This window comes from Nerophis ophidion, linkage group LG05 (genome assembly GCF_033978795.1).
Source record: "Nerophis ophidion isolate RoL-2023_Sa linkage group LG05, RoL_Noph_v1.0, whole genome shotgun sequence".
Taxonomy (NCBI): domain Eukaryota; kingdom Metazoa; phylum Chordata; class Actinopteri; order Syngnathiformes; family Syngnathidae; genus Nerophis; species Nerophis ophidion.
In genome coordinates this window covers 78,201,608-78,225,908 of record NC_084615.1, presented here as the reverse complement: position 1 = coordinate 78,225,908, position 24,301 = coordinate 78,201,608, and the positions used below count along the sequence as shown (strand labels likewise).

The 24,301-nt window shown below is 40.9% G+C and overlaps 1 protein-coding gene and 1 long non-coding RNA gene across 2 annotated transcripts in view; one reads left to right on the top strand and one right to left on the bottom strand.

Moving 5' to 3' along the window:
• Window positions 1-3,207, bottom strand: part of LOC133553637 (uncharacterized) — a 42,572-nt gene extending 39,365 nt beyond the window's left edge. The window contains exon 1 of the long non-coding RNA XR_009806966.1: window positions 3,039-3,207. This is a non-coding gene — a long non-coding RNA (uncharacterized LOC133553637). The remainder of the gene's footprint in view (window positions 1-3,038) is intronic.
• Window positions 1-24,301, top strand: part of LOC133553636 (collagen alpha-1(XXIII) chain-like) — a 409,393-nt gene that overhangs the window by 40,397 nt on the left and 344,695 nt on the right. The window lies entirely within an intron of this gene.

The following is a 24,301-nucleotide window of genomic DNA, read 5'->3' as shown; positions in this document are numbered from 1 at the left end:
GGACACAGTATCTAGTCTGGGACTGCAGTTCATCCCCTGGCAAGATCAGATCATTAAATATTTGCCTCATTTGCATGTGAACCTTTTAAACCAACTCTTCTTTCATGAATGCATCTGCAGAATATTTTTGTTTACTTGAACGGCACAAAGGCACACAAACAAGTGAGAATGTGTTTTTCTTGTCTTGTCTTTGAAGTATGTGGTTATGTGACATTTTCCCGTTTCTTTACACAGTCTTTTGCATGGTCGTTGAACTCTGCAAGATCTTTTAAGCTGCACTGGTTGGGTAGGAGAGGACAGACAAGGCACTGCTGCACCGTGTGGTCTTCTTCTCTTCTCCACATTCACAGGTGGTTGGTCCGGTTTTGTAGCCCCACCCGGCCATAGCAGCTTTCGATTGCCCTGTTCCTGTTCTCAGGCGGTTTAGTGTCTTCCTCTGGACCTATGGTGTTTCCGACCCTTGGTGCAGGTCTTCAGAAGTTGGGATTCCCATGTCAATAGGACGGGGGTCTTTCTCTAGTCTCTGTGTCCATAGCTGGAGTCCGGTCGTTGAACTCTGCAAGATCTTTTAATCTGCACTGGTCGGGTAGGAGAGGACTGACAAGGCACTGCTGCACCGTGTGGTCTTCTTCTCTTCTCCACATTCACAGGTGGTTGGTCCTGTTTTGTAGCCCCATCCGGCCATAGCAGCTTTTGATTGCCCTGTTCCTGTTCTCAGGTGGTTTAGTGTCTTCCTCTGGACCCATGGTGTTTCCGACCCTTGGTGCAGGTCTTCAGAAGTTGGGATTCCCATGTCAATAGGACGGGGGTCTTTCTCTAGTCTCTGTGTCCATTGCTGGAGGTCCGGTGTTCGTCCCGAGATGTTGTTAGGGGTTGGACGTTGCTGAGGTAGCTTCTCCTTGACTTCAGACGTTGGGTGGCGTTCATCGCTGGTAGCTTTTGTGAAGTCTACTCGGCTGGCGAGGCAGAACTCCGCCAGCTTGCAGATGAGAAGTGAGCTCACAGAAACGTTCATGTCATTTCCAAAACAGAAAGTGCAAGATTGTCAGAGACATTTTAAGTGTCAAATAAAAATGAGCTGCATGATGGGAAATCAAATACCAAATTTTTCGGATTATAAATCGCGCCGGAGTATACGTCACGCTGGCCGAAAATGCATAATAAAGAAAGAAAAACACACGTCGCACTTTTAGGGAAATTTTTTTGAGACAATCCAACACCAATAATTGACGTTTGAAAGGCAATTTAAAAATAAATAAAGAATAGTGAACAACAGGCTGAATAAGTGTAGGTTATATGAGGCATAAATAACCAACTGCTATGTTAACCTAACATATTATGATAAGAGTCATTGAAATAACTATAACATATAGAACATGCTATACCTTTACCAAACTATCTCTCACTCCTAATCCATAAATCCCATGAAATCTTCTTCCTCGATGTCGCTTCTAAACAACTCTGCCAACTCCAAAAGTATGCGCCGCTTCCTCTTGTCGTTTTCTTCTGCATATTTCACTACGTCCAGCTTGTAATCTGCAGTACATGATCTCCTTTTCGGTGCCATTTTTGTTCAGCCCTTTTCAGTTTTTGTAAGTTACCGCCAACGATGAAATGATCCATTTTAATAGCAACGGCAGTAGCATATAGCATATAGCAGTTAGCATTCCTTGACCTACAATGCACTTCTGCCATGACCCTCCCCCGCCAAATTCTTACTGGTCTGCCTTCAAAAGACTCCGGCTTATTAGTGATTCCCAAAGCCCAAAAAAAGTCTGCGGGCTATAGAGCGTTTTCATTTCGGGCTCCAGTACTCTGGAATGCCCTCCCGGTAACAGTTCGAGATGCCACCTCAGTAGAAGCATTTAAGTCTCACCTTAAAACTCATTTGTATACTCTAGCCTTTAAATAGACTCCCTTTTTAGACCAGTTGATCTGCCGTTTCTTTTCTTTTTCTCCTATGTCCCACTCTCCCTTGTGGAGGGGAGAGTGGCCTTGGATGACGTACTGGCTGTCCAGAGTCGGGACCCAGGATGGACCGCTCGTCCAGAGTCGGGACCCAGGATGGACCGCTTGCCTGTGTATCGGCTGGGGACATCCCTGCGCTGCTGATCCGCCTCCGCTTGGGATGGTTTCCTGCTGGCTCCGCTGTGAACGGGACTCTCGCTGCTGTGTTGGATCCGCTTTGGACTGGACTCTCGCGGCTGTGCTGGATCCATTATGGATTGAACTTTCACAGTATCATGTTAGACCCGCTCGACATCCATTGCTTTCCTCCTCTCCAAGGTTCTCATAGTCATCATTGTCACCGACGTCCCACTGGGTGTGAGTTTTCCTTGCCCTTATGTGGGCCTACCGAGGATGTCGTAGTGGTTTGTGTTGTGGTTTGTGCAGCCCTTTGAGACACTAGTGATTTAGGGCTATATAAGTAAACATTGATTGATTGATTGATTGATATTGTATTGTCGATGTCACTCTTGTCGTTGCTACCTGTCGTGTCGTATCTTTGCTATATTTCGTTAGATGTTTTTAGCTTACTGTTTTTTGTTCCCTGCTTCCAATTTGTCTCGATACAACACAAAATGACTTCTGTTCTCGGTTTTGTTTTTTCTAGCTTCCATGCTAAGTTCCTTTTTGTTTTCTAGCTCCCATGCTCGCTCCCTTAGTTTGTTATCCGCCCCCGTGCGTGCATGTTGTTTGTGCCCTTTGTTTGTTTTTGTCTTCGTGTTTTAAATTAAATCACGTTTTCCTGTTCGAGAGCCTGCCTCCGTCTCTGCATCTTGGGGTTCGTCACAAACAAACTCTGACACACCTAAGGTGATTTTTCACTCCTTTTGCTGATATCACCCGTGTTTTGTGCTGCGTGTGCACTGGCTGGTGGCAGTAGGTGCCAGTCAAGGGGGGGGGAGAGCACCACTCTTTGCACCCGGACGCCACAAAGTCCGATAAGATCAAGGCCGAGGAGCGCTCCTGACTTGACCCCATTTTTTTCCGCCTACCTCAAATTCCTCCAGTCCTCTTTCTTTTAATCGTCTTACCTTCCGACATCTTTCTTCCGCATCCAAGCTCGCTCGATTATTCTTCATTTTCCAAACAATATCCTCATGTCTTGAAGCTTCCTCCTCCCCCTGCCTTCCTCCCAGCAGGACCTCAGTAAAGTGGGGTCAACCTTTAACATTAATGCTATGTCTCCCCCTCTGCTCTTTGACCGCCTTCATTAATCCGAGACCCTCCAAGGTGACTGATTGCTTTTCATCCCCACCCCCCCACCCCCCGGGGGCCGCCTCCTAGACACGACAGTAGGCCTTACGTTTCAAAGCGTGTATATTTTTTCTGTACATTCTGCGAGGGGAGACAAAGCAGAAAAGAGCGCGGCGCAGCTGTGTTTGTTATCGTTCGTGACCTGTTTTGAATATTTCGTCGCGAAAAGCCAATTTTATCCTGTGAAAATGAAAATTCATAACCAGGAAGCGCGAGCGGAGGAGGGAATTTGAGCCGCGCGACGTCTTGGATTGATTGATGTATATTTAGCTTTGCTCGGATAGCAACACAAAGACAGCTGTTGTTGCACTTCTATTTTTGCCCCCCCCCCCGCCCCCCTTATGTGCAAATACCCCGCCCCGTGTGAGACGCAATATTTTCAAATATTATCACAAGCCTGGGTTTCACAGTCCGATAACTCGCGTTACCTGGAGCCAATCTGCAGCTCGCCTTTTTAAAGCGGGTGTTGTTGATCTTTCTCCTAGTGCCCAGTAATGGTCCTCTCCCTGTGACCTTGCAGCCTCTCCGCCTGTTTTTTTGCAAAACTATGTGTTAAAACCTTAACACGCTGCCAGGAACACGGCAACACAAGCCCCTCGTGTCCGACGCGGCACACACTCAAACCTCAAAACCCATCTCCTGTTTCCAGCGGGGACCGGGCTTCCATCAGCACCCTGGCACCATTCTCCAGTGGTACGGCCGGGTTGAGTGACGGGGAGGGATTGAGGCAGGAGAAAAAGATGAATATAAAACTAGAAGCTGACTAATCCAAATACGCTTTTGGAAAATGTGTTTTTGTATTACAATGAAACCATAAAGGCCATGTTGAGTAAGTCTCGGAGGTGTATTAAAAAAGTGTGAATTTTGGCATATAAGTGCTATTTGTAAGCCAGGTGTCAAACTCAAGGCCTGGGGGGTCCGTGTACCCTCCTCTGTTCATTCTATTTCAATTTCTTAAAAGCAAATCAAAAAACACATTTCCTTATGCCTTAAAGACCTTATGATGTATTTAGATCTGGAAAAAATAAAGTTCAATCTTAGGGGGGCACCTGAGAAGTTTTATTTTGTTTGGGGCTGTATGGTTGACTACATAGCCAAATTAAAGACGCTACAGGACACATGAGAAAGTTCACCTTTCATAAACCAGCTTCTTTTTATTTATTTTTTTTATATTTATTCCTGGTGTATATTTACTATCTGCCTATGTTGAGAAGAAAGTGATGTACTAATTATCTTCCATTTGTGACTGTACCTTTTAACTTATGTAGGACCTGGGGGGGAGGGGGGTTTATGTCTGTATGGGGTATGGGTTGGGTTGCTGTTCTTGGAAGTGGGTGGGGAAAAAGGGGGAAAATGTGTTGATTGTTCTATTGTACATTGTAACATTGTAATACCTGTCAAATTCAATAAAAACATAAAAAAAAAAAAAAAAAAAAACACATTTCGGACTAGAGCTGGGCGATACAGCCTATGTTCTAATATCTTGATATTTTTAGGCGATACACGATATGTATCAAAATATTTTCCCTTAGCCTTAAAGCAGTGGTCCCCTACCACCCGATTGGTACCGGGCCGCAGGAGAATTTTTTATTAAAAAAAAAAAAAAACTTTTTTTAAAAACTTTTTTTTTTTATTAAATCAACATAAAAAACACAATATACACTTACAAATAGTGCATCAACCACAAAAAACTCCCTTTTTCATGACAAAAAATAAAAAGAAAAAAAACGGGAAAAAAACGACCTAAAAACCTGACATCTTGCGTACACATCATCATTACACGACGTTTCGAAGACGAAACTTCCGGGAAATTAAAAATTGCAATTTAGTAAACTAAAGTTTATACATCAATGATGAAATATTATCAGACTGCGTGGTGGCTAGTAGTGGCTTTCAGTAGGACTTGAATGAACACTTGAAACATATAATGACAGCAGTATGATGATTCTATGTGTCTACATTCAAACATTCTTCTTCATACTGCATTAATATATGCTACTTTTAAACTTTCATGCAGAGAGGGAAATCAAAACTAAGTCAATTGATCAAAACTGTATTTATTAAACAGTTATTCATGTCATTTCAAAACAGAAAGAGCAAGATTGTCAGACATTTTTCAAATAAGCTAATAGTGCACTTTTGTGCATGATGTCACTAAGATGACTTATCAAGACAACACTAAATTAAAGTGCACTTTTTGTACAGAACGCCACTACAATAGTGTAAAACGAATAAAGTGCACTTTTGTGCATGATGTCACACGAGATATTTCAATAACTGTCAAATAAAAATGAGCTGCATTATAGGAAATCAAATAGTGTATGTCTTTTGTTATGTGGTAGGTTCTTTGCGGACGTTATGACTATTTTTTTTCATACGGTGTTGATGTGAAAATGGATGCCTCGGCATTTTGTTGGTGTGGCACCGAACGGAGATGTTGACATGCGGAGTTTCAAACACTCCTCATTCTCTAGCGGGAGACTTTTCAAATGTTGCTACAAATTAGCAGTAATGCTACTTTTTGCAGCAACGCTTTTGCCTCATATTTGAGATATATATATATATATATATATATTAGGGTTGGGCAACGATTAAACATTTTAATCGAAGTTAATCGCACTGTTTCTCCGATTAATCGCGATCAACTGCATTGTATACGCAAAGCCCAATAATGAATTCAAAAGTAGTGTGTAGTGCACCTTTATTGGAATATTCTCCCACATGAACAAAAGCGCCAAAACATTTGTTGTGCAAACACAATTTAAATCAGTCCTTGTTAAACAGTAGCAGTTAAATAGCATATTTGATGAAAATCAACTCCAAAAATGTAAATACAAACATTTAAGCTTATTGCCACTGCCAGGGTATTTAAGTTATCCTGTTTGTTATGGAAAATAAATATAATCTACATACAAATCTCTGAGCCACAATCATAACATCTGAACAGGCAATTTCTTCAAGATCTTCCAGAGTTATCCTAGTAAATGTGTCTAATTACATCTGAAACGGTCCCACTGCCCCCGCCGTGCTTCACTCTAACTTTCCTCATCCACCAATTTTTCATCCTCGCTCAAATTAATGGGGAAATTGTCGCTTTCTCGGTCTGAATAGCTCTTCCTGCTGGAGGCTATGATTATAAACAATGTGAGGAGCCCTACAACCCGTGACGTCACGCGCACATCGTCTGCTACTTCCGGTACAGGCAAGGCCTTTTTATTAGCGACCAAAATTTGCTAACTTTATCGTGGATTTTCTCTACTAAATCTTTTCAGCAAAAATATGGCAATATTGCGAAATGATCAAGTATGACACATAGATTGGACCTGCTACTGTGATCTTGGCTCTTCAGCTTCTCTCAGAGACACTGGCATTCACCGCAGCCATCCGACTTTCAGGTATGACTTTACAATCTCACTAAAACACTATTAAAACAATAAGCAGATAAGGGATCTTCCAGAGTTATCCTAGTAAATGTGTCTAATTACATCTGAAACGGTCCCACTGCTGCCACCTGGAGCCGTCGCCTTTTTTTTTTTTTTTTGTGCTTCACTCTAACTTTCCTCATCCACAAATCTTTCATCCTCGCTCAAATCAATGGGGAAATTGTCGCTTTCTCGGTCCGAATCGCTCTCGCTGCTGGTGGCCATGATAGTAAACAATGTTCAGATGTGAGGAGCTCCACAACCCGTGATGTCACACGCACATCGTCTGCTACTTCCGGTACAGGCAAGGCTTTTTTATTAGCGACCAAAATTTGCGAACTTTATCGTGGATGTTCTCTATTAAATCCTTTCAGCAAAAATATGGCAATATCGCGAAATGATGAAGTATGACACATAGAATGGACCTGCTATCCCCGTTTAAATAAGAAAAGTCTTTGTTACGTAGAATATGTTCCCCTACTAAAGTGTTACTGTTCTAATTTGGGGTTTAGCAGTTTTTTTGAAGCCATGTTCCTATTTATTGCATGTTTGGGTCGGTAACATTGGACACGCCAGGGGTGGGGAACCTGCGGCTCTTTTGATGACTGCATCTGGCTCTCAGATCAATCTCAGTTTAACACGATAAGTAATGAATAATTCCGCTGGTAATCACAGTCTTAAAAATAACATTGAAATTATCAAACATTCTCATGCATTTTAATCCAACCATCCATTTTCTATCACATCTGTTAAAGATGTCGCGCATTAATGGTAAGAAGTATTATATTTGTTATTGGTTAACTTTTAGAATAACAATGTTATTAAAAAGAATAAGAGACTCATTATACTCTAAAAATGTTGGTCTTAAAAATGCACGCATTTAGTTGTATTCAGTGTTAAAAAATATGATTATGGCTCTCACGGAAATACATTTTGAAATATTTGGCTTTCATGGCTCTCTCAGCCAAAAAGGTTCCCGACCTCTGGGCTACGCCAACAAGAAGCGGTGACGCTTGCAAAGTAACATTTTTGCGTGCAACTTTCAAAGCTTGACAATTAGCAAAGAGACAGCTCTTATCTCAAAAACACTCGTCAGTTGATGTGCCGCTGCCCCTTATCTGGCAAGCATTTATCCATCCATCTTCTTCCGCTTATCCGAAGTCAGGTTGCGGGGGCAACAGCCTAAGCAGTAAAGCCCAGACTTCCCTCTCCCCAGCCACTTCATCTAGCTCTTCCCGGGGGATCCCGAGGCGTTCCCAGGCCAGCCAGGAGACATAGTCACACACAACATTTTAAGCTTTTACAAGAAAAGCTTAAAATGTTGACAATTTTATGAAAAGAGTCGTCATTTTACGCGACAAAAGTCACAATTTTATAAGAGAACTTTCCAATTTCAGCAATATTACAAAAACTATCAGAATGGTACATGTCAAAATTATGACAAAAGATATGTTACTCAAAAATTTTTCACAATTTTCAAAGAACAAAAAAATTGGCACTATTACGATAAAGTCAGAATTTTATATGACAAATGTCGCCATTTTTACGTAGACAATAAAAAATTTGACGACAAAATATCACAATAATACAAAAACACTATGGGAAATTGTTCCCAATTTTATAAGAAAAAAGTTGACACATTGTGACAAAAAGACTGCTTTTAGTTAATATGTACGGAATATCCATCCATCCATCCATCTTCTTCCGCTTATCCGAGGTCGGGTCGCGGGGGCAACAGCCTAAGCAGGGAAGCCCAGACTTCCCTCTCCCCAGCCACTTCGTCTAGCTCTTCCCGGGGGATCCCGAGGCGTTCCCAGGCCAGCCGGGAGACATAGTCTTCCCAACGTGTCCTGGGTCTTCCCCGTGGCCTCCTACCGGTTGGACGTGCCCTAAACACCTCCCTAGGGAGGCGTTCGGGTGGCATCCTGACCAGATGCCCGAACCACCTCATCTGGCTCCTCTCCATGTGGAGGAGCAGCGGCTTTACTTTGAGTTCCTCCCGGATGGCAGAGCTTCTCACCCTATCTCTAAGGGAGAGACCTGGAAACTCATTTGGGCCGCTTGTACCCGTGATCTTATCCTTTCGGTCATGACCCAAAGCTCATGACCATAGGTGAGGATGGGAACGTAGATCGAGCGGTAAATTGAGAGCTTTGCCTTCCGGCTCAGCTCCTTCTTCACCACAACGGATCGGTACAACGTCCGCATTACTGAAGACGCCGCACCGATCCGCCTGTCGATCTCACCATCCACTCTTCCCTCACTCGTGAACAAGACTCCTAGGTACTTGAACTCCTCCACTTGGGGCAGGGTCTCCTCCCCAACCCGGAGATGGCATTCCACCCTTTTCCGGGCGAGAACCTTGGAGGTGCTGATTCTCATTCCGGTCGCTTCACACTTGGCTGCGAACCGATCCAGTGAGAGCTGAAGATCCCGGTCAGATGAAGCCATCAGGACCACATCATCTGCAAAAAGCAGAGACCTAATCCTGCGGTCACCAAACCGGAACCCCTCAACGCCTTGACTGCGCCTAGAAATTCTGTCCATAAAAGTTATGAATCTGGCAAGCATTCGGGACAAAAATGGATTGGCCGAGAGACGACGTCGCCGCGCCGTTGCACTAATAGCCATGTTTCAGCATCCCATAATAAGGCCCCTCAGACGGACTTTCTTGTTCCTCCTCTGCTTCCCGAGATCGTATTTCACCGCGTCACCAGTAGCCGAGGCAACATTCCTCTTCTAATCCCCGTGTTTCTTTTCTGATAATCCGTAACACACGCGAGGCGTTCCGCCATCCATTAATAACACTGTGAACAGAAAGTGAGCAAGCATCTTTTGGAAGTGTGTGTGTGTGTGTGTGTGTGTGTGTGTGTGTGTGTGTGTGTGTGTGTGTGTGTGTGTGTGTGTGTGTGTGTGTGTGTGTGTGTGTGTGTGGGGTCAAACGGTCCTCCACAAAAACCAGATCAGATGACTTTAACGGCCTTGAAGTGCCCGTCTGTCTACCTGTCAGTCTGCTGCTCTGTTTACAAGCCTGCCCACTGTCAATCACCAGTCACTTAGTCAGTGGCATGCAAACACACACACACACACACACACACACACACAAATGGGCCCCCGCTCCGGCCCGGCACCTGACCTTAGGCCCCGATACCGGACTCGGCTTCATTTCACTTCCTTGAAGCTGAATCCAGTTATGGGCAGTGGAGATGCATGCAACCTGCTTGGAGGTGCAGCAAACACGCAGGTAGACGGACGTACGCGTGCCAGCACATACGTGACATACCAAACATGCGTGATGTGCACGGGATGTGAACCAGCAGCGACTACGCACGCCAAGCCTGCACGAGGGAAGTGGGAGGGGGAAAAAAAACATGCACTGAGAAAAGTGAAATCTAAGTAAGATTGAGTATCTCAAATACGGGTGATATTTGCTTATTTTCTGTTTTATATGATTATTCTTCTTACTAAGCAGAGTTTATGTTAGTGTTTTACTTGTTTTAAAGGGGAACATTATCAACAGACCTATGTAAGCGTCAATATATACCTTGATGGTGCAGAAAAAAGACCATTTATTTTTTTAACCGATTTCCGAACTCTAAAAGGGTGAATTTTGGCAAATTAAACGCCGTTCTGTTTATCGCGCTGGAGGCGATGACGTCAGAATGTGACGTCGCCGAGGTAACACACCCACCATTTTCATTTTCACATTACAAACACCGGGTCTCAGCTCTGTTATTTTCCGTTTTTTTGACTATTTTTTGGAACCTTGGATTAATCTGATTTTTAATATGTATTGTATGTGCGTGTTATTTTTTGATCAGATTATTTTTGGACTATTCATGATTTATCACAGATTGTTATTTGCTTGCACAGCTTTAATGAACTGAAAAAAGAGCCAAGTATTTGGATGCAATTTTATTGTCTGAATGTCATGCAAAAACATGTCTTAAAGGGGAACATTATCACCAAACCTATGCAAGCGTCAATATATACCTTGATGGTGCAGAAAAAAAGACGGGTGAATTTTGGCAAATTAAACGCCTTTCTGTTTATCGGTCTTTTAGCGATGACGTCAGAACGTGACGTCACCGAGGTAACACACCCGCCATTTTCATTTTCACATTACAAACACCGGGTCTCAGCTCTGTTATTTTCCGTTTTTTCGACTATTTTTTGGAACCTTGGAGACATCATGCCTCGTCGGTGTGTTGTCGGAGGGTGTAACAACACTAACAGGGAGGGATTCAAGTTGCACCACTGGCAAGAAATCTGCCTCCAGACCCCCATTGAATGTACCAGAGTATCTTCACATTTGACCGGCGATGCTAAGACAGACATGGCACAGAGATGTATGGATAACCTGCAGATGCATTTGCAACCATTAAGTCAACAAAATCACAAAGGTGAGTTTTGTTGATGTTGTTGACTTATGTGCTAATCAGACATATTTGGTCGCAGCATGACTGCCAGCTAATCGATGCTAACATGCTATGCTAATCGATGCTAACATACTATTTACGCTAGCTGTATGTACATTTGAAACTAGATACCCACATTTAATGCGAAACAAACACTTACCAATCGACGGATTTAAGTTGCTCCAGTGTCACAAGATGCGAAAGTCCTGATCGTTTGGTCCGCACATTTTACCGGCGATGCTAATAAGGCAGCCTTGCTATGGGCCACTTTATTAGGTACACCCATGCTATGGCCGAATAGCGTCAATAGCTATTCGCTCAATAGCTTCAGTTTCTTCTTCAATTTCGTTTTCGCTATCTGCCTCCATACTCCGACCATCTGTTTCAATACATGCGTAATCTGTTGAATCTCATAAACCGCTGAAATCCGAGTCTGAATCCGAGCTAATGTCGCTATATCTTGCTGTGGTAACCGCCATGTTGTTGGTATTGGCAGCACTGTGTGACGTCACAGGGAAATGGACAGTGGCATCGCAAATTGCGAAAATCAAGGACTTTAAAGCTTTTTTTAGGTATAATCCGGGAGGTGTAAAATTTTGAAAAAAACTTCGAAAAATAAAACAAGCTACTGGGAACTGATTTTTATTGTTTTCAACCCTTTAGAAATTGTGATAATGTTCCCCTTTAAAAAGGGTTAGAAAAGTGCGATACAATTACAACCCATTTACTATTTAAATGATCTCCAGGGTGTACCCCGCCTTACGCCCGATTGAAGCTGAGATAGGCGCCAGCACCCCCCGCCACCCCAAAAGGGAATAAGCGGTAAAGAATGGATGGATGGATGATCTCAGTAAGATATTACAGCTTGGAGCTGAGATGTTATGACCTATTTTGAGTAAAACATGCTTAAAACTAGAATATCAACTTTAGCAAAGCTGTGTCATCAACACTCACAAGTATAAAACTGCTTTTTCAAATTAAGAATTTCTTATTTCAAGCATGAAATAAAAAAAATAAATAAATCATGACTTTGACACAATTGTGTCTCATAATTAAAACAGATGACGGCCCTAACCACGACCCATCAGGAGCAAGGGTGAAGTGTCTTGCTCAAGGACCCAATGGACGTGACCAAGTTAGATTAAATAGATTAGATAGTACTTTATTTATTCCGTCAAGATCAAACATTACAGGGAGACAGAACAGGATGGCTGACGGGTCTGCCAACTTCCGGCGCCCCTTACAAAAAAGGTGGGATACAGGTAAACAAGTGGGGGAGGGAATGGGAGAAAATAAAATAGAAGATTAAAATAAAATTTAAAAAATCGGTCTAAGCCTGGGCCCTGGAGAGGGGGTCCAGACTGAGGCCAAGGGGGAAAAAACAACTCATAGCCATAGTACACATCCCTCTCACATGTGTGTAAGAGGGGAACATCAAACATCAAAGAACATAAAGGACATGAAAGACATTAAAGTAACGGCCACTTCTACATACAGCTATGAATAAAAACTAAAAAAAAATATCCACTGTGGTGGCCTCTGCGGTGTTCCACGCCATCGTCCGCTGGGGTGGAGGGAGCATGCCCAGAGACTGGAGCAGACCCAACAAAGCAACCAAGACAGCCGACTCCACTCTCGGCCGCCAACCAACTCTCGGCCAGTGTCCAGTCCGCATGGATGATTGGTAGTAGGTGGGGATTGAACCAGGAACGCTCAGGTTGCTGGTACGGCCACTCTCCCAACCGTGCCACGCCGTCCCCTAATTGAGACGTAAAATACAAATAAATGCAGTTTGTCATAATGGAGGTGATTATTATTGATGGGAGCGGCTCCACACTGTGTATGGAGACACATAATTAGCTGCTAGCTGCTCGTCAGTTGGGGAACTCAAAAAATAAAACAAAAAAACATGTTTTTGATCAACATTAAAAGACATTAATCCGCAATAACGATAATGATCAGTGGCACATCTCTACACTGCAAAAAGTGAAATCTAAGTAAGAGTAAATATCTCAAATAAAGGTGATATTTGATAAGATAATTCTTCTCACTAAGCAGATTTTATGTTAGTGTTTTACTTGTTTTAAGGGTTTTGGTCCTAAATGATCTCAGTAAGATATTACAGATTTTTGCTGAGATGTGATGACCTATATTGAGTAAAACATGCTTGTAACTAGAATATCAACTGTTGCAAAACTGTGTCATCAACACTCACGAGTATAAAACTGCTTTTTCAAATTAATCATTTCTTAATTCAAGCGTGAACAAAGAAAAAGAAAATGATCACTTTTAAAACAGATGACAGCCAAATGGACTTTGCTGTTTTTATGTTCAATGAAACAATAGAACATTAGTACTCATATAGTTGGCACAGTACAGTAAACTGACAGTTAATATTTAAATATTGAACATGTGACATTTCAAACTATTTTGAACAGAAATAGTTCATGCACATTCAGGAAAATTCTTCCAAATTACAATTATAAAAAAAAAAAAAATTGGTCAGGGGCCAGGCTGTAAATGTGTGTTTGTGTGTGTGTGTGTGAGAAGTGAAGTGAATTATATTTATATAGCGCTTTTCTCTAGTGACTTAAAGTGCTTTTCATAGTGACACTCAATATCTAAGTTACATTTAAAGCAGTGTGGGTGGCACTGGGAGCAGGTGGGTAAAGTGTCTTGCCCAAGGACAGAACGGCAGTGACTAGGATGGCGGAAGCGGGAATCGAACCTGCAACCCTCAAGTTGCTGGCACGGCCGCTCTACCAACCGAGCTGTACCGTGTGTAAATATGTATATGTAAATGTAATAGTATATATAGGTATCTGTATGTATGTGTGTGTGTGTGTGTGTGTGTGTGTGTGTGTGTATGTATATATATATATATATATATATATATATATATATATATATATATATATATATATAGGGGCAAAAAAGTATTTAGTCAGCCACTTAAAATGATGACAGAGGTCTGTAATTTTCATCGTAGGTACACTTCAACTGTGAGAGACAGAATGTGAAAAAAAATTCCAGGAATTCACATTGTAGGAATTTTAAAGAATTTATTTGTAAATTATGGTGGAAAATAAGTATTTGGTCAACCATTCAAAGCTCTCACTGATGGAAGGAGGTTTTAGCTCCAAATCTCACGATACATGGCCCCATTCATTCTTTCCTTAACACGGATCAATCGTCCTGTCCCCTTAGCAGAAAAACAGCCCCAAAGCATGATGTTTCCACCCCCATGCTTCACAGTATGTGTGGTGTTCTTGCGATGCAACTCAGTATTCTTCTTCCTCCAAACACGACGAGTTGAGTATCGTGAGATTTGGAGCCAAAACCTCCTTCCATCAGTGAGAGCTTTGAATGGTTGACCAAATACTTATTTTCCACCATCATTTTACAAATAAATTCTTTAAAATTCCTACAATGTGAATTCCTGGATTTTTTTCTTCACATTCTGTCTCTCCCAGTTGAAGTGTACCTATGATGAAAATGACAGACCTCTGTCATCATTTTAAGAGGGAGAACTTGCACAATCGGTGGCTGACTAAATACTTTTTTGCCCCTATATCAACATATTTCAAGAAAAGTGCACTTGTTATTAGTGAGAATATACTTATTTTAAGCTATTTTTGGGTTTATTGAGGTTAGCTAATTTGACTTGTTTTGGAAAGTCTTGACAAACCAAATAGTTTTATTGGCAGATCATTTTTGCTTAGTTCAAAATGCTCCTAACTTTTTTTTTTTTTTCTTGTTTTTGAAAAAACTGACATTTTGCAGTGTGAAAATCGTTCACCGCCCACGCCAAGCCACTCTCGCCGGTTGTGCGGTGTTGGCTCCCTCGCCGTCATATTTGTGCAGCTTTGTGGTAACATCAGTCGGGGTGTTATTATTATGACAGGGCTTGTCTTTAGTGTGATTAAAACGTCTTCAAAAGGGGGGGAAAAAACAATTTTTCATGCGACTTTCACACAGTCCCGTCCAAGTGTGTGTGTGTGTGTGTGTGTGTGTGTGTGTGTGTGTGTGTGTGCCAGTGCAGCACACATGTGCAGTAAGGCCGTTACGCCGCCTTGCATATGGAAGTGGAGTCGCTCAGTAGAAATATGTGTTTGGAGCAGAAGAAGTGGCCTCCAGCAGTTCTTGCGCTATAAAAGAATAGGAGAGAATATCGCTTTAGAGACCTCGCATATTTTTGTGTAGTGACGGGCAAGTAAGTTTTGGCGGAGAAAAAAGTAACCATGATTTAGACCAGACCAGGCCTGGGCAATTTTTTCTATTTTATTTTTTATTTTTTAGTCCTGTCCAGTTACTCCTGCAAATCATATAGAGCATTGGTCCCCAACCACTGATTGGTACCGGGCCGCAGAATAATTTTTTATTCATTTTTATTTAAAAAAAAAAAAAAAAAAAAAAAAAAATATATATATATATATATATATATATATATATATATATATATATTGTTTTTTATTAAATCAACATAAAAAACACAATATACACTTACAATTAGTGCACCAACCACAAAAACCTCCCTTTGTCATGACAAAGAAAAGAAAAAAATAGATTCCCCCCGACCCCGGGCCGCAGGACAAATTATTAAGCAGATACAAAAAGGTTAGGGACCACTGATATAGACCAGGGGTCACCAACGCGGTGCCCGTGGGCACCAGGTCACCCGTAAGGACCAGATGAGTCGCCCGCTGGCCTGTTCTAAAAATAGCTCAAATAGCAGCACTTACCAGTGAGCTGCCTCTATTTTTTTAATTGTATTTATTTACTAGCAAGCTGGTCTGGCTTTGCTCGGCATTTTTAATTCTAAGAGAGACAAAACTCAAATAGAATTTGAAAATCCAAGAAAATATTTTAAAGACTTGGTCTTCACTTGTTTGAATAAATTCATTTATTTTTTCTACTTTGCTTCTTATAACTTTCAGAAAGACAATTTTAGAGAAAAAAATAAAACCTTAAAAATGATTTTAGGATTTTTAAACACATATACCTTTTTACCTTTTAAATTCCTTCCTCTTCTTTCCTGACAATTTAAATCAATGTTCAAGTATTTTTTTTTTAATTATTGTAAAGAATAATAAGTACATTTGAATTTAATTCTTCATTTTAGCTTCTGTTTTTTCGACGAAGAATATTTGTGAAATATTTCTTCAAACTTATTATGGTTAAAATTCCCCAAAAATTATTCTGGCAAATCTAGAAAATCTGTAGAATCAAATTTAAATCTTATTTCAAAGTCTCTTGAATTTCTTTGAAAATTTTTGTTCTGGAAAATCTAGAAGAAATAATGATTTGTCTTTGTTAGAAATATAGCTTGGTCCAATTTGTTATATATTCTAACAAAGTGCAGATTGGATTTTAACCTATTTAAAACATGTCCTCAAAATTCTAAAATTAATCTTAATCATGAAAAATTACTAATGATGTTCCATAAATTCCTTTTTTAATTTTTTCAAAAGATTCGAATTAGCTAGTTTTTTTCCATTTTTTGGGTTTAATTTTGAATTTTAAATAGTCGAAATTGAAATAAACTGTTTCAAAATTTAATTTAAATTTTTTTTGTGTTTTCTCCTCTTTTAAACCGTTCAATTAAGTGTTTTTTTCATCATTTATTCTCTACAAAAAACCTTCCGTAAAAGGAAAAAAAATGTACGACGGAATGACAGACAGAAATACTCATTTTTTTATATATATAGATTTATTTATTAAAGGTCAATTGAGCAAATTGGCTATTTCTGGCAGTTTATTTAAGTGTGTATCAAACTGGTAGCCCTTTGCATTAATCAGTAATGTGAATGTTGTCTGTCCATCTGTGTTGGCCCTGCGATGAGGTGGCGACTTGTCCAGGGTGTACACCACCTTCCGCCCGCACCTGAGATTGGCTCCGGCGATCCCAGAGGGGACAAGCGGTAGAAAACGTATGTATGAATAAATGTTTGGAGGAGAAAAGTTGAGGTCTTTTAATCCCAGGAACACCATACCTACCGTCGAGCAAGGTGGTGGTAGTATTATGCTCTGGGCCTGTTTTGCTGCCAATAGAACTTGTGCTTTACAGAGAGTAAATGGGACAAAGTATAAAGGAGGATTACCTCCAAATTCTTCAGGGACAACCTAAAATCATCAGGCCGTAGGTTGGGTCTTGGGCGCAGTTGGGTGTTCCAACAGGAAAATGGCCCCAAACACATGTCAAAAGTGGTAAAGGAATGGCCAAAATAGGCTAGAATTAAGGTTAAATTTTTTTGGGAATATTGAATTAATTAAATATTTAAACACAGTGTTACTGTTCAAACTGTGTGTAATGTTACGGTTGCCAAAAAATATTAAATATTCTTGTTTAGTAAAACCTCTGCCTTGTTTTCAATGAATACTTAGGGCTGCTACGCTACTGCATTTTAATGTCAGTCATTATGATGGAGAGCCAAGTGTTTTCTGAGGTGGTCTTTGGTGAAAAAAGTTTGAAAAACACTGCTTTAAAACATTGATTCTCAAACTGTGATACAGGTACCGCTAGTAGAACGGAAAGGAATCGGCAAAATAAATATTCAGACACATTGTTACTGTTCAAACTGTGTGTAATGTTCGAATTACCATAAAATATTGAGTATACTTGTTTAGTAAAACCGCGGCCTTGTTTTGAATGAATACTTAGGCCTACTACGCTACTGCATTTTAATATCAGTCATTATGGTGGAGAGCCAAGTGTTTTCTGAGGTGGTATTTGGTGAAAAAAGTTTGAAAAACACTGCTTTAAAAAACTGCGGTACATGTACCACTAGTGGTACGTGGGCTCCACCTAGTGGTATGGCAAGGAATCAGCTACCTAAATATTCAAACACTGTGTTACTGTTCAAACTGTGTGTAATGTTACAGTTGCCAAAAAATATTTAAAAAACTTGTTTAGTAAAACCGCTGCCTTGTTTTTAATGACTGCTTAGGCCTACTACGCTACTGCATTTTAATGTCAGTCATTATGGTGGAGAGCCAAGTGTTTTGTGAGGTGGTCTTTGGCGAAAAAAGTTTGAAAAACACTGCTTTAAAACTTCGATTCGCAAACTGTGATACAGGTACCAATAGTGGAATGTGGGTTCCACCTAGTGGTATGGCAAGGAATCGCCAAATTAAATATTCAGACACATTGTTACTGTTCAAACTGTGTGTAATGTTCGAATTGCCGTAAAATACTGAGTATACTTGTTTAGGAAAACCGCTGCCTTGTTTTGAATGAATACTTAGGCCTACTACGCCACTGCATTTTAATGTCAGTCATTATGGTGGAGAGCCAAGTGTTTTGTGAGGTGGTATTTGGTGAAAAATGTTTGAAAAACACTGTTTTAAAACATTGATTCTCAAACTGTGATACAGGTACCGCTAGTTTTACGGCAAGGAATCGCCAAAATAAATATTCGAACACATTGTTACTGTTCAAACTGTGTGTAATGTTCGAATTACCATAAAATATTGAGTATACTTGTTTAGGAAAACCGCTGCCTTGTTTTTAATGAATACTTAGACCTACTACACTACTGCATTTTAATGTCAGTCATTATGGTGGAGAGCCAAGTGTTTTGTGAGGTGGTTTTTGGTGAAAAAAGATTGAAAACGTATATTTAAATTGTTAGATACCAGAGCTAATAGAGCCTTTCACAATAAAGGTTTAAAACAGAATGTTTTATTTGATTTGGTTTTTTAAATATTGTTATTGATATGCTATTAGAATATCGACCCAGCTCATTTTTACAAGGTTATGCTTCTTAGAAACTCTGCATGAATGTCATGTTGTCGTTCATAAAGTTGTCCCAAGAGATGGCACATGAATAATTCATTCATTAACCGCATAAATTACATGCAAAAAAGTTGTTGGACATGCCCAAACGTTACAAGTGCCGTAGATCCGCTCTTTCCGCACTATCAGTCATTTTTGTCAGCACGCCGCAAATTCATTCAGTTCAAAGCCCGTTTTGGACTTCCATCATTCTCCCTTTCCCCTTCATCTGCATCAAGCGCATGAAGGATGTTGTGAGGTCACTGCAATGCAGCCATTCATTTGTCATTTATGGATTAACTTTAATAATCGTAACTGGAGGCCTTGTCGGAAAAGAATCAATTTCCATGTTCCTCCTCTCTTGTGGCCACTTTATGATGTTAAAATGTAGTGTTTTGTACGTTTTATATTGATTGTTCAAGTGATCTCCATGTTGATCCCAGTCATAAATCAGGGTTTTTCCCCCCCCCACCTCCTCCCCTTCAAGATCAGATGTACAAACCCTGTTTCCATATGAGTTGGGAAATTGTGTTAGATGTAAATATAAACAGAATACAATGATTTGCAAATCCTTTTCAACCCATATTCAGTTGAATATGCTACAAAGACAACAAATCTGATATTCAAACTTATAAACCTTTTTTGTTTTTTTGCAAATAATCATTAACTTAGAATTTCATGGCTGCAACACGTGCCAAAGTAGTTGGGAAAGGGCATGTTCACCACTGTGTTTCATCACCTTTTCTTTTAACAACACTCAATAAACGTTTGGGAACTGAAGCTTTGAAAGTGGAATTCTTTCCCATTCTTGTTTCATGTAGAGCTTCAGTCCTTCAACAGTCCGGGGTCTCCGCTGTCCTATTTTACACTTCATAACGCGCCACACATTTTTGCTGGGACAGAGGTCTCGACTGCAGGCGGGCCAGAAAAGTACCCGCACTCTTTTTTTACAAAGCCACGCTGTTGTAACACGTGCTAAATGTGGCTTGGCATTGTCTTGCTGAAATAAGCAGGGGCGTCCATGAAAAAGACGGCTCTTAGATGGCAGCATATGTTGTTCCAAAACCTGTATGTACCTTTCAGCATTAATGGTGCCTTCACAGATGTGTAAGTTACCCATGCCTTGGGCACTAATGCACCCCCATACCATCACACATGTGTAAGTTACCCATACCTTGGGCACTAATGCACCCCCATACCATCACACATGCTGGCTTTTCAACTTTGTGTCGATAACAGTCTGGATGGTTCGCTTCCCCTTTGGGTCCGAATGACACGATGTTGAATATTTCCAAAAACAATTTGAAATGTGGATTCGTCAGACCACAGAACACTATTCCACTTTGCATCAGTCCATCTTAGATGATCTCGGGCCCAGAGAAGCCGGCGGCGTTTCTGGATGTTGTTGATAAATGGCTTTCACTTTGCATAGTAGAGCTTTACCTTGCACTTACAGAAGTAGCGACCAACTGTATTTAGTGACAGTAGTTTTCTGAAGTGTTCTTGAGCCCATGTGGTGATATCCTTTAGAGATTGATGTCCGTTTTTGATACAGTGCCGTCTGAGGGATGGAAGGTCACGGTCATTCAATGCTGGTTTCCGGCCATGCCGCTTACGTGGAGTGATTTCTCCAGATTCTCTGCACCTTTTGATGATATTATGGAGCGTAGATGTTGAAATCCCTAAATTCCTTGCAATGTCACTTTGAGAAAGGTTGTTCTTAAACTGTTTGACTATTTGCTCACACAGTTGTGGACAAAGGGGTGTACCTCGCCCCATCCTTTCTTGTGAAAGACTGAGCATTTTTTGGGAAGCTGCTTTTATACCCAATCATGGCACCCACCTGTTCCCAATTAGCCTGCACACCTGTGGGATGTTCCAAATAAGTGTTTGATGAGCATTCCTCAACTTTATCAGTATTTATTGCCACCTTTCCCAACTTCTTTGTCATGTGTTGCTGATTCTAAAGTTATGATTATTTACAACAACAAAAAATGTTTATTAGTTTGAACATCAAATATGTTGTCTTTGTAGCATATTCAACTGAATATGGCTTGAAAAGGATTTGCAAATCATTGTATTCTGTTTATATTTACATCTAACACAATTCCCCAAGTCATTTGGAAACCAGGTTTGTAAATCCTCAGTTTGAATGGGCGAACCGGAGCCAAAACCTCACAGTCACTTCCAATTTAGCGGCTCTCACATGTTTTTCGACGGGCTTTCGGAGCTGTGATTGAGTCAAGATGTTTGGCAGTTGCAGAGGACTTGAACATAAAACCTTAATTAGGTTGGAAGCTCATTATTTGACAAGTTTTGGAGTGCTGCTCATTCTGACCTTTAGTTTGTGTTATGTTTGCTCTGCTTTGTGCCGTAAAATCAAATTGTGCTTTTAAGTACAAACCCCGTTTCCATATGAGTTGGGAAATTGTGTTAGATGTAAATATAAACAGAATACAATGATTTGCTAATCCTTTTCAAGCCATATTCAGTTGAATATGCTACAAAGACAACATATTTCATGTTCAAACTCATAAACGTTTTGTTGTTGTTGCAAATAATCATTAACTTTAGAATTTGATGCCAGCAACACGTGACAAGGAAGCTGGGAAAGGGGGCAATAAATACTGATAAAGTTGAGGAATGCTCATCAAACACTTATTTGGAACATCCCACAGGTGTGCAGGCTAATTGGGAACAGGTGGGTGCCATGATTGGCTATAAAAACAGCTTCCCAAAAAATACTCAGTCTTTCACAAGAAAGGATGGGGCGAGGTACACCCCTTTGTCCACAACTGTGTGAGCAAATAGTCAAACAGTTTAAGAACAACCTTTCTCAAAGTGCAATTGCAAGAAATTTAGGGATTTCAACATCTACGCTCCATAATATCATCAAAAGGTTCAGAGAATCTGGAGACATCACTCCACGTAAGCGGCATGGCCGGAAACCAACATTGAAAGACCGTGACCTTCCATCCCTCGGACGGCACTGAATCAAAAACCGACGCCGATCTCTAAAGGATATCACCACATGGGCTCAGGAACACTTCAGAAAACCACTGTCACTAAATACAGCTGGTCGCTACATCTGCAAGTGCAAGTTAAAGCTCTTTTGCAAAGCGAAAGCCATTTATCAACAACATCCAGAAATGCCGCCGGCTTCTCTGATGGACTAAGATGGACTGATGCAAAGTAGAAAAGTGTTCTGTGGCCCTCCTGGGGGTTCTTCAGACCACCAAGCACCGACATGAGAGCCTGTTTCAGGGTTACAATATTGTTTTATTTTTCAATTAGTCCCTCAGTTGCTTTCCAGCAGTTGTCTTTTTCTCTTTCGTTCTTGCTGGCGCTCTGGCTCCAGCTCCAGCCTCAACCCCGTCTCTCCTCCTGGCTGCTGCTTATAACAGAGCGACAGATGATTAGTTAACAAGGCCCAGGTGGCCCGTCTACGCACCTGTCGCTGATTTCAAGGCCGATCCTGGCAACACCCCGCTCCGCTGCAGGCCCGCAGGCCACGCCCCCTCCACATTTAGCTTCAGAATAACAATGTTATTACAAAGAATAAAAGACCTATTATACTCTAGTGTTAAAAAGATATTATATGGCTCTTAAGTAAATACATTCTAAAATATTTGGCTTCTTGGCTCTTTCAGTCAAAAAGGTTCCCGACCCCTGGCCCAATGTCTTCATCGTTTTGTGACACGGGTCCAAAATGGCTCTTTGGACGGTAAAGATTATCGATCCCTGAACCACGTCTATCAAATGTTATCAAATAGTTCAACCGCCAACCGCCCGAATTTATTTAAAATCTATTTTTCCGTCATTTCACCCGCCCGACCCGCGGTTTATCCGCGGATGAGACCGTAAACCGGCGGCAATTCAAGGAAATACGGTACATTATTGGCAGATTTATTTCAACAAGTTTGTCACCGATTTGAGTACAATTTCTGCAGAAGTGTCCGTTCGGTGCCATCGTGATTGGCAACCATCGTGCCCTCATGTGTCACCACACACACACACACACACACACACACACACACACACACGCCAGCTGAACAGCATGCCGAGGAGCGCTCGTTCTAAATTCCTCTGACTGTTTTTATTGCGTCTCACCGGAGGGATGAGTCCAGCAGGGATAAATTTAGACTTTCATTAGCTGTCCCATGTCTCAGCTCCTCCTCTATTGTCAGACAGCACACACAAGTGTGGCGGACAGCAGGGGCTCAGGGTCTTTCTATGTGTGTGTGTGTGTGTGTGTGTGTGTGTGTGTGTGTGTGTGTGTGTGGCTGGAGAGGGCACGGCGGGGAGCTGTTTAATACTCTGATGATCAAGTCCAGGGACCAGAGATGATGAGAAAGATCACAGCCAGTAACAGATGCAGCAAAGTGGAAGCGCAGACAGAGAGATGGAGGGATGAAGGTGTGAAATGAACGAGGGAGAGAGAGGAGGTGGAGCCTGAGAGCCATGGGAGGGGTCGTGACCCCCTGACAGGTGTGGAGGATGGATGCCATGGCTGCAGCGTCGCAGGGGGTCGACAAGTGAAGACAACAGACCACACATCAACCCCCCCCCCATGTGTGTGTGTGTGTGTGTGTGTGTGCTCGTCTCTTGGACGATACGGCTTTATTGCAATAACAATAGCTACACTATAGTCTAGTGCAGGGGTCACCAACGCGGTGCCCGTAAGGACCAGATGAGTCGCCCGCTGGCCTGTTCTAAAAATAGCTCAAATAGCAGCACTTACCAGTGAGCTGCCTCTATTTTTTTCAATTTTATTTATTTACTAGCAAGCTGGTCTCGCTTTGCTCGACATTTTTAATTCTAAGAGAGACAAAACTCAAATAGAATTTGAAAATCCAAGAAAATATTTGAAAGACTTGGTCTTCACTTGTTGAAATAAATTCTTTTTTTTTTTTTTACTTTGCTTCTTCTAACTTTCAGAAAGACAATTTTAGAGAAAAAATACAACCTTAAAAATGATTTTAGGATTTTTAAAAACATATACATTTTTACCTTCTAAATTTCTTCCTCTTCTTTCCTGTAAATTTAAATCAATGTTCAAGCATTTTTTTTTATTGTAAAGAATAATAAATACATTTTAATTTAATTCTTCATTTTAGCTTCTGTTTTTTCGACGAAGAATATTTGTGAAATATTTCTTCAAACTTATTATGATTAAAATTCCCCAAAAATATTCTGGCAAATCTACAAAATCTGTAGAATCAAATTTTAATCTTATTTCAAAGTCTTTTGAATTTCTTTTAAAATTTTTGTTCTGGAAAATGTAGAAGAAATAATGATTTGTCTTTGTTAGAAATATAGCTTGGTCCAATTTGTTATATATTCTAACAAAGTGCAGATTGGATTTTAACCTATTTAAAACACGTCATCAAAATTCTAAAATTAATCTTAATCAGGAAACATTACTA